The sequence below is a fragment of the Anas platyrhynchos genome, chromosome 1, assembly GCF_047663525.1.
Source record: "Anas platyrhynchos isolate ZD024472 breed Pekin duck chromosome 1, IASCAAS_PekinDuck_T2T, whole genome shotgun sequence".
In the NCBI taxonomy this organism is placed as follows: domain Eukaryota; kingdom Metazoa; phylum Chordata; class Aves; order Anseriformes; family Anatidae; genus Anas; species Anas platyrhynchos.
This window is the reverse complement of record NC_092587.1, coordinates 176,198,746-176,209,984: the sequence shown is the minus strand read 5'-3', so window position 1 is coordinate 176,209,984 and position 11,239 is coordinate 176,198,746.

Below are 11,239 nucleotides of genomic sequence, written 5' to 3'. Positions count from 1 at the left end.
GCTACCAGGCATTGGAGATGAAGAGCATTTAGAGCTGTTTGATGCTTTTTTCACAAATGCAAGCAGGGATACAAAAGGAAGACTCAGAGGTTGACAGAACAGCTGCATTCTTCCATTTACTTGTATTTACTGAAGTGAAACTAGATATTTGCAATCAGAATCACTATCATCCTTTGCTAGTTTGATGCAGTAGAGGAACATGTGAATCGAAGGGTAGCTTTTCCAGGCATGGATGAGTTATTTAGTTGAAAAGGTACTTTTTGTCCTTTGTGAAGTCATTCCACCTCCGTATTTTTATGAAACATTGAGTCATTCAAAAAAAAAAAAAAAAAAAGAAAGTATTTATCTTTACACTTTTTGCTGAATTTCAGGTAACATTGTAAATTAATGATATTGCATTTTTCCCCTTTCTGTATGTGAATCACAGAATATTCCAAGTTGGAAGGGACCCACAAGGATCCCTAAATCCAATTCCTGGCTCTACATTGTACAATCCAAACATCAGACCAACATATCTGAGAGCATTCTCCAAATGCTTCTTGAACTTCAGACCTGGTGCCATGACCACTGCCTTGGGGAGCTTGTTCCAGTGCACAGCAAGTGTTCATTTACTGTTTCTTTTCTTCTTTGGTCTGGAATCATGTGGGCCAGCAGTTGCATCATTAACTTTTGAGTCATTGTGTTTCAGCTTATAAATTGGAATTTAAAAGACTAGGCTTGCATGTTTATTAGGGGCTACTGCTAACACCAGCTTGTATCAGAAGATTCATTTTCAGGGCTGTAAAGTCATTTGCTAATGAGTTCGGCATCCTCACCTTGGGGGCATCCTGAAACCTGAAGTCCATCAGGGATCAAGAACACCTCAACAAACTTTGCTTCTTCTGTTTCCTTGTTATCCATGGACAGGTTTTTGAAATTAGACTTCAGTCAAAGTCATTTTGTTCTTTTCAGAACAAAATCCCTGCCTCTACTCCCAATCCAACAAAAAATGTGTGTTTGCAGCTAAGCTTCAAGTCAACCTGAATAAACAGGTTACACTTCCAAAGCACCGTCTGCTCGGCAGCTAGTACTGAAGTAGCATAAGCTAATTTAAATTCTGTAGGGTCATTTAAACTCTCAAGTGTTAAGCTAAAGTGTCAGCCAGGTCCCAGCGGAGCAAGTCTCTGCAGCTCTTGGAGCACTTATTAGGAGGGCAGTTTCATCCCTCATCCAAATTAATTTTACATCTTTCCTTCCTTCCTTTACTGGAAGGAGTAATTAGGAATAGTTATCACTGTGATGCTTAAAGCGTTAATAGAATTGAAGCCCACTGAAACAAGCAGGGAATTTGTGTCTTTTCTATGAACTCCTGAAAATGCAGTCATTGTTAGACTGCAGGAGGGTCACCTTAAAGCTTTCCTCAGCTTCAGCTCCAGCAACCTGGCTTTTATTACAAACCAAGAAGACAAGAGTACAGCAGCTGCTGCCTGAACCTCTGGCTTGGCCTTTCTTTCTCCAGATTTCGGAGGAAGCTGTTCAAAAGAGTAAAAAAAGCCCAGGCAAACTTCTCTGTTTTGAAGTCTGACACCTCCTTCTTGTGCTCATTTTTGCTACTACATTGACCTCTGCAGAGGCTATTCATTAGCTTTGGCTAAATAACTTTTGTAAGGTGCTGTCTGTGGGTTTTGTCACTTCAAAATTTCAGCTGAGCATAAAGAGGCAAGCATCCATTGCTTTGGTGGGGGGAACGAAAGCCGAGGAGAGCTAGTACAGCCAAATAGTGGTAAATCACTGACCTGAAGAAGCAAGCTTGAGAAGTGGGCCCACGTGAACCTAATGAGGCTCAACAAGGCCAAGTGCAGGTGCTGCACCTGGGTTGGGGCAATCCCAGACACGAGCACAGCCTGGGAGAAGAGCTCACAGGGAGCAGCCCTGTGGAGAGGGATTTGGGGTTGTGGTGGCCAAAAAGCCGGGCAGCAGCCAGCAGTGTGTGCCTGCAGCCCAGCAGGCCAACTGCGTCCTGGGCTGCACCCCCAGAGGGGTGGGCAGCAGGGCAGGGAGGGGATTGTGCCCCTCTGCTCTGCCCTCCTGAGGCCCCACCTGGAGTGCTGCGTCCAGGGAGGGTGTGGGGCTGGGAGAGCGGGGCCAGAGGAGGGCCATGAGGGTGGGCAGGGGCTGGAGCAGCTCTCCTGGGAAGGCTGAGGGGGCTGGGGGTGTGCAGCCTGGGGAAGAGACAGCTCCAGGGAGACCTCATTTTGGCCTTTCAGTACTCACTGCCAGGTCAGGCACTGGAACAGATTGCCCAGAGAAGCTGCAGATGCTGTAGTGTTCAATGGGGCTTTGAGCAACTTGATCTAGTGGGCGACATCCCTGCCCATGGCAGGGGGGTGGAATTAATCACAGAACCACAGAATTGAATGGGGTGGAAGGGGCCTCGAAAGATTATTGGGTCCAACCTCCCTGCCAAAGCAGGTTCCTTAGAGCAGGCTGCCCAGGGAAGCATCCAGACGGGCCTTGAATAGCTCCAGAGAAGGAGACTCCACAACCTTCCTGGGCAGCCTGTCCCAGTGTTCAGTCACCCTCACCGTGAATAAGTTCTTTTGCATGTTGGTGCGGAACTTCCTGGGCTCCATCTTGTGGCCATTGCCCCTTGTCCTGTCCCTGCAAACCACTGAAGAAATGTTGGCCAAATTCCTCCATCTCCCACACCTCAGGTATTTATACGCATTGATGAGATCCCCTCTCATTCTTTTCTTCTCCAGGCTGAACAGACCCAGGTCTCTCAGCCTTTCCTCACAAGGAAGATACTCCAGGCCCCGCATCATCTTTGTGGCCCTCCACTGGACTCTGGGCACACTGCTGGCTCATGGTCAACCTGTCGTCCACCAGGACCCCCAGCTCCTTCTCCTCAGAGCTCCTCTCCAGCAGGTCATCCCCCCAAATTAGGTGATCTTTAAGGTCCCTTCCAACCTAAGCTGTTCTATAATTCTTTGATAAATGGATCTAAGGCATGCCACAGTCAAAGGCTATTCCTCTCCAGCACCTGTGCGTGTGTGCCTCTATTCATTAATGTCAGTGCAAGCCAGAGACCGTGCAGTCATAAGATTTGTTGAAATTACAGCCCCATCACAAGCCCTAATGCAACGGGGAACTATGAGTAAACCAAGGGTGCTTTCAGGAGCTGCAATGATATTTTAACTTGGTATAAGCAGGTCATGCTACTACACCCTCTGTCCACAGAAAATCTGATAGAGATTCCTAGACACTCAGGAAGAGGTATGCCATTTTCATTCCAACTTCAGCTTCTGATAAAGCCATAAGAATCTTCTAAGATTCTTATCTTAGAAGATTCACATCTTCTAAGCCTTATCACTAGGCAGAGAAAGTGGAGTGGGAAAGAGAGCCCTTTCCCATTTAGTTCTCAGCAGTTGGTACTCTAATCAACTTGCTAACCAGCTTTACATATGCAACTTCAATGCTTAGCAGTAGATAGATTCACACGTGTAAGGAAAGGAAAAAAAAATACCAAAAATAGATCACATTTATAAATTCCAGGCAGATTCCAGTACCAAAATGGAAGCATGGATAAAGTGTCCAGAAACTTAGGAGAAAAAAAATATCCCTCTAAGTGCTGCTGAAAAAAAAAAAAAAAGCCTTATAAAGTCTACAGAAGACTTCATTATAGTGTAATCCTTCCATCCCCCAAAACATTTTTAAGCAATCTTCTCTGTTCCTGATTGCCTTTATATTGTCATTGACATTGTGTTGCATTAAGTCAGTCTCTAATATTAGATGCAATTATGATACATGACATTGAAATTGTGCTTAAAGTAAGATTCCACTTGAAGAAGTCACCTTAAGATCTATGCCTCTGTAAGGCTGTTTATTGCTTTTGTGATTGTGCTATCAAGTATTCTTTCTATACAAATACCAAGGTGCTAACAGCCAGATCCAAAACCGGTAAAAAGAGCCAAACTTTTGAGTAACTTGAATTCCAATGTCTGTGGTCAAATTTGTACTCTAGAAACCCTTTCACAGCTGCTTCCTCACCTCAGCTTTGAAATGCACTGCAGCTATTTATTTGCTTGTTTTAACCTCTGTTTTCCCAAAACTATGTTTTGCCTGTGCACGTTAAAAGAAACAAGCACATTAGTGCTAAACACCCTGATGCCCAACAGATGCAAATAAAACTAGAAAATTAGATGAGCTATGATTTTTGTTGGAACTAAAGTGACTCTGGACCCACAACTGGACATACTGGCATCTCTACAGTTAAGTCCTGTGGAAATTAAGACTTGAAAACATTTAGTAGATTTATCTCTGGATTCTCTGTTAACAGTTTTTTTCCCCAGACTTACAAATCTGGACCTGCTCCTTCCATCACCCTCACTGAATAATGCTTCTGCAGTCAGACTGCGCCATGGGTAACACTGACTTGCGCTTTCTGTCTTGAGCAAATGCCTGTAGCACCGTCTGCCTCATCAGTGGCAACTCACACAACTGTAACTCACTGGCAATTAATCCCACAAGGACCAAGACCTGCCCAATTCAGGGTTAAAACCATGACAGCAATACAGCTAACAGGAGAAAACAAATTTAGAAGGAGAAAAAAAGATCAACAAAAATAGGATGTGACAAGTGCTTATTTATGTAGGCATTTTTTCAGGAGTTGAGCTGCACTTTAATACATAAATGCATTGTAACTTCAGTGAAACCTTCCTCTTGAATAGCTAATAAGTTATATTTAAGTGCTTTCACCAACGAACTGACTTACTTTAGTTACCGTGAAATCATTTTTATTATCCTTCTGTCCAAAAAAGTTGGAGGTAGCTAAAATCACTTCGGTGCACCTCCTGCAAGCTTATGAATTTTTGAAGACAGAAGGTAAAAGTGGCTGCACCAAGAAAAAAACTGATAGCAAGTGCATTTGCACCATTACTACGATTGCTTGAAGGGACAACAGGAGTCCCGGAAACATCTGCAGGATTGTATGCTTAATGAAGGGGGTGGTGGAAAAAAACCTAAGCTGACTCACCAAAGGTTGAAATCCTTCGTTGTGCAGCATCAGCATATGGAGATGCCAACTACACACGTAAGCACGTTGCAGATGTTGCTCTGTAGCACAGCACCTGGCTCTCTCTCAGGTATTTCAGGCCCCATGGTATCTTTGTTCTGTTCAGAGCGATGTTGGCTGGTGGTTAAATCATGTACTCAGATCAGCAGAAACATAAATTCTCAAATGGGAATCCTGCTGCTTCTTCCCTGGCTGCGGCTAAAGAAAGCCTAACTGGGAATCTTGTCTCCCTCTACTTAATTCAGGCAACCTGTGCTGCTGTCAGTAACCTCAGCACTCAGATCTTTAAGCCTCTCTTAGCTGATCAATTTGTCCCCTACAGCAATGCATACTGCAGTAATTCCCACTGACACCAGCCAGAGAAGCACTGAACAATTACGGGCTGGCCGGTTGCTGAACCCCCTAACAAGGTACTCATGATTTGAAGAGAGATTTCTGTCTGTTTAGGCTACTGGCAGTTTTACGAGGCCGAATGTGTTGCTCTCAGCCCAGTGGAGACTGGAAGGTTTTCCCCCTCCTGGTATTAAGAACAAAGGACTGACCTGACCAGCCACACCAACACTGGAGTCTGTCTTTACCAGCACCACCAAGGAGCTGGATCACAGTACCAAGCTTCAGCTCCTCTGAAGCTCTCCAAACATTCAAGGCTTTTAACTATGGTTCTTAGCTCACACTAGGTCACAAATGCTGTATTTTGGACTTCACAAAAAGCAAGCGGGCAAAACCTATCCACAGACATTGTTGCAGGGTATTTCCCAGATAAGATAGTTGTGCAGTTATACCTTTGCCATAGAATAAGGCAACAGAGGTTGAGAGGGACCTAAGAAGATCTCTAGTCTGTCTGTTGCTCAAAACAAGGTCCAAAACAGGGGTGCAGCTTCTGGATGTGCTTGGCTGAGTAGAGGGGAACAGCTGCTTCTGGCAACCAAGTGACCACGCTACTGTCCATACTGCCAGGAGGCTGCTGTCCTCCTTTGCTTCTGGCTCATGACCTTGTTGTCATCCAGGTGTTGTCCTTTCAGCATAGCTTCTCCCCAGCCTGGCCAGGCACTGCCCATAGCGCTGTGAGGGGCTCTTCCTCCCCAGGTGCCGGGCTCTGCATCTGTGTCCTTGCCAAAATGCATGAGGGGTTCCTGGTAGCCCCTTCTTGCAGCCTAACCATGGCCCTTGAAGGTCAGCCCTGCCTTTGAGTACTGACTGGTTCCTGCAGTTTGGTGTCATCTGCAAACTCGATGCTTACCAGCTTTTTACCCATGGAATTGCTCAGTGGATTTTTGTTGAGGTTTCTCGCATCATGTATCATTCACCACAGTGTTTGGGAACTCCACCATTCTTTGCCAAACAAACTTCTCACTCACCAACCAGCACGTAATGAACACTCAAGGTGCCCACATCAATTCCGAAGGGCAGGAGAAACCACTATATCCAGAAACAGGCTTTATGTGACGTTTAAATCATACATCCATTTCAGAGAGGAATCATTCTGGAGAGGAACTTCTCAACTATTTAAAACTGGAGTTTATTACATGTAATATCTGCTATATTTAAAAAACTAATTAACCTCTCCTTGTATAAGTTAGTATACAAATAAGGAAACCGTAATGGCACAGTAGGTGGTTTTTAATGTCATATCAAGCTGTACAGCAATTATTCTGTGTACTATGACTACCTCCTGAAGAATCTTAAGAATATTAATGTGATGGGGTTACTATTGTCAAAGTGATATTCTTTATTCTAAATAAAGTTTGGTTACTTCTTAGTATTAAATGAAGTATGCTTATTGCTAGCTTGGCTAATAATTCAAGTTGCTCATTAGAGAGGAGTTTTTCACCTCATGGTCCCTGGATCACCAACAGTCAGTAAAACTGATCTAAAATCCCCTCCCTAGTAGTATTCAGTGTCCTGAGCAAGTGAACAAACCTGTAAAATGAGAAAGTACAAATAATATATTTACATGAAGTTTTAATTATTTGCAAATTGAAATTTTTATTTGGGCAACAAAGCTCTAGTTTTTTGCCTTTTTTGTTTGTTTGTTTGTTTTGTGTTTTGTTTTTTTTTGGGGGGGGGGTCTGGAAACTTTGTTATTCTCTTTATTTAAAAAGGGTTGGGAACATGCATCTGAAAAGGAGAAAGAAAAAAAAAAAGCTTACAGAAGTAAAATACTGGGGGGGGGGGAAGGCAGAAACAGTGCCACAATTTCACTTAATCACTTTAAGTATGTGCTAATATCAGAGCAAAATGGGGTAGAAACTGAATGAAAGAATATAAATTGGATATGTTTTGGGTGGCATCATTATTTTTTTAGATTCACTTCCTCTTTATGTAACAATTAAATTTTTAAAATAAATTGATTTGCAACTTATTATGGCATTATTTTTTGTGATACGTGTGCGAGGAATTGCATGTACCCAGGAAGATGAAAGTTCTTCTCACTCTCAAATAACATTAACCTGATTTGGAAAATGAGTATAGTCAAATATATATATATATATATATATTTTAAAGTGATCTGCACTATTGGTGCACAATTCCTTAGAGGATCTTGAGAAGCAGTATGTGTATATACACACATGTTTATACACATTCAGTTGCTTGACAGCAGTTGTTGAAACGACAAAGTTTGAAGTTTCAAGATTGTGCTGGCATCACTGATTCACAAATAAGTATGTCTTGGCAACCTCCATGCCAAAAGCTGTGTTGATGACCCAAGGAAAACGTTAATTTTATCACCATTCAACTAAAAAGTTCTGGAAGCTACAGATGGAAATTTACTGCTGGTCTACTGTGCTGCTTGTCAAGGATGGAAATTAAAGAAAATATCCTAAAGCCCAGTATGTAGAAAGTGATGCTCCTGAAGAAATTAACAATACTTTCGGTCATGAACATCTTTGGTAAGAAGTGAGGACTGGAGTTCAGTACTCTGTTCCTTGGATCTTGCAGGCTTTATGCTTTTTTTTGGTTCTGCAGGGAGACACAACTTCATCAATAAGTGGGACAAGCACCGTCACCTCCTCTGCCCAGCCTAATCACCAGCCTCATCTGAGTACCAGGACAGACATGAGGATTTTCACACCAGGGCTGAAGGCACATTATCCTTTGTAATGCCCTAACCACAGCTAGGACCAGGATTTTCAGGGAACTTAGACAACGGACACATCTGTGGATTAAAGTGTGAGAAGAGCATTAAGATGAACAAAGACCTGGCAAGATGGAAGCAGTCTTACATCTGTGCAGAAGCAAAAATTTAAGCATACAAGAACACAAGTTTTTACTTCTAAAATTCCAGAGATCAAGCAAAGGTTTTGTGAATTGTTTCCTTGTGCTTGTATGCCTCAATTCTACCCAAGTCCCAGTTTAGGCCAGTAAAGGTTTGCAATTTGCACTCTTGCAGTCAGATGACCAGATTTCACCAAGTCTTTCTGTAAACTTACGTCTGCTGTGGCAAGGGCAAAGGAAAGAATGATATTTCAGATTAAACTCACATGGATTAAGAGCAAAAACCAGGCAGATGAGCAATCGGTTCATTAAGTAAAATGGGAATCACCTGCAACAATGATAAATGAACTCACTCAGTCCTGTCTGGCTTCTGAAGTGATTATCATGTGAGGAGAAAACTTCCTGGGAATTCCCAAGCTAAGAATTGATAGATACATACCTTCTGAGCATTAAAACACACGCTAAAATTATTTTACTTGTTGCTGGAGTTACAGATGGAGACAAATTGCATCAGAATAAGTCAAATTCTATGCAGTTTTGTTACACAGATAACTTCTGGTTCTGACAAATAAAGTAGTCTCGAGAGGCTGAATATTTTTAAGGTTAAATTCATGTAAGGCTATGCTACTAAAGAAGTAGTGTTCTTCCTAGTCCAGCTGAGGATGAAAATACCAAGCACAGGTGCTGTTCTGCATGGCAGTCTGTGTTAGCATCCTCCGAGGACATTCCTTAGCCTGCACAATTTACAGTCAGTGACAAGAAATTGAACAGTATTTACATGATTTGCTTGACTACATCTTTCCTTTCACTGTCCTATCTTCATCCTCCCAAACACCATTTGGTAGGTAAAACATAAGCTTTGGCAGTGACCCGACAAGGAAAAAATTAGTTGCCATTAGTATCCATTAGTTCATGGATATTTATGCTATTGCATGTGTGATGTTACAGTACTGGGCATACAACTATTATGCTTTTACCACTACTGTTCATTAGCTTCACTCATTTTATGGCATCTTCCAGAGACACTACTGGCCAAAGTTAATATGTCAAATTTGTCATTAGTCTGCCCTGAAAAGAGGGAGAAAGCAGAACTAGAACTTGGATCTTTTCTTTTTAAATCAAGGAAGACAATCTCTCTCATAACCAAATACCAGAAAAAAAAAAAAAAGAAAAAAAAAAAAAGCTGCTGCTTCCAAAATAATCAGATATGAATAATGAGATCAGGAAGAAAAGAATCAACACCACCATCTGACAAAAATAAACACTGTACTTCCTACAAAGATATGGGATGTTAATTTTTAAGAACAGAACTAGATTAGCCATCCTCAGTGAGTTTGTTTAAATTGATACTTTAGCTATTTATACCTCATTTTACTCAGCAACAAGAAAAGGCAATCATATGAAAACAGCAGCTAGTCAGTTCAAAATCATTAGGAGGAACATTTTTGCTACCTACCATACTTAGCAACTTTGGTTTGGGGCAATGACTCAGATCACCTAAACTCATTCAGAAAATTACGGACAATCCCACCTCTTTCTTTCCCAAAACCTGCAAGAACCCTCTTCTCCCTCTCACCCACCCCACCAATATACCAATGAAAGGAGCAATTAATCTTAAATAAGCAATGAGTGGCTACTCCTTCAAGAAAAAATCAGTTAGGGATACTGCATGGGAGTAAAACAGTTTCTTGTATTAGAGCATTAGTTAAGTGACACAAATGTAGTACACAGCTTATGTCCTTTACCAGGCTGGATTCTCCCTGCAGCTTTTTTTTGCTTTATCCATTCAAGACACAATATGCATGTCCACTCCAATCGTTAAAAAGTCTCTAAATCACCTCAATTTAGCATTCGCTGTCTGAGTCAACTTAAACTTTTTCATCTCCCCTTAATAAAAGGAAAGGGAATTGTGATAAAATGGGAGGAACATGATATACTAAAAACAAAACAAAACAACAAAAGAAAATAATCTTTCTTTCATCCTTTCAAGGAAATATCCAAGTAATATGGCCATCCACCACTGGGTGGGCAGGCATATTTATGTTCTGGTGTATAATATGTAGCTGTATGCTTTAATTATTTAACTGCTCTTATCCACTTTCCTCTGGCTAAATATCAGAGGGAATGGGAGTATCTAAATTTTATATCTGTAGCATTTCAGTGAGTTGTTTGTTGTACCTAAAATAACAAGTATGAATGGATACTAGGAAGTTTTTCAGTTTTACACTGAATCCACTAGACTGCTGTCTCATCTCATTTTTGTCCTATTAAGAGAGCTAATTCATCTGCAGCCAACTTACTGGTAGGAATTTGCAGCAGCCGATAGTGTCTCAAATAGCATCTTCTCACAGCTGTCAATTAAAAATTGTTCTCTTTAGTCAGAGATTCTTTGGATTCAGTATTCCCAGAAACCAGCACTAAGTTGCTGCATAAGGAAGGATGTACAATACTTCGAGAAATGGAGCATAGTGGAGAGATGTGAGGATTACTGGAGACCTAACCCAGAAAGTCTACACAAAGCAATAAGCAAAGCAACTGCCATCAGGCATCCAGCCCTGTTTGTTCCCTGCTGTATCAATCCTGCTCCAGGCTGATATGACTGGACTGACCTACACAACAAAGAGTAAAAATCCATCTGACTCCACACCATGCAGACCTACCTCCTTCACTTCCACTGCTATGTAAACACCCATAGTACGCCAGCTCCTACAGACTGCATGCCCCCTGCAAATTCAAATAAAACTATGTTCCAGTAATTATTTGACATTTTCAAGGATTTTTTTCTTAATATGCAAAAGAACTAACCAAAACATAGAGTCTTCCTTCTTATCTAAGCCCCATATATAAAGCTAATGGAAAGTACAGTCTGTACTCCCATTGAATCACAGAATCATTAGGGTTGGACAAGACCTCCAAGGTCGTCTGGTCCAACCATCAACCTATCACCAGTGTCACCCACTAAACCATGTC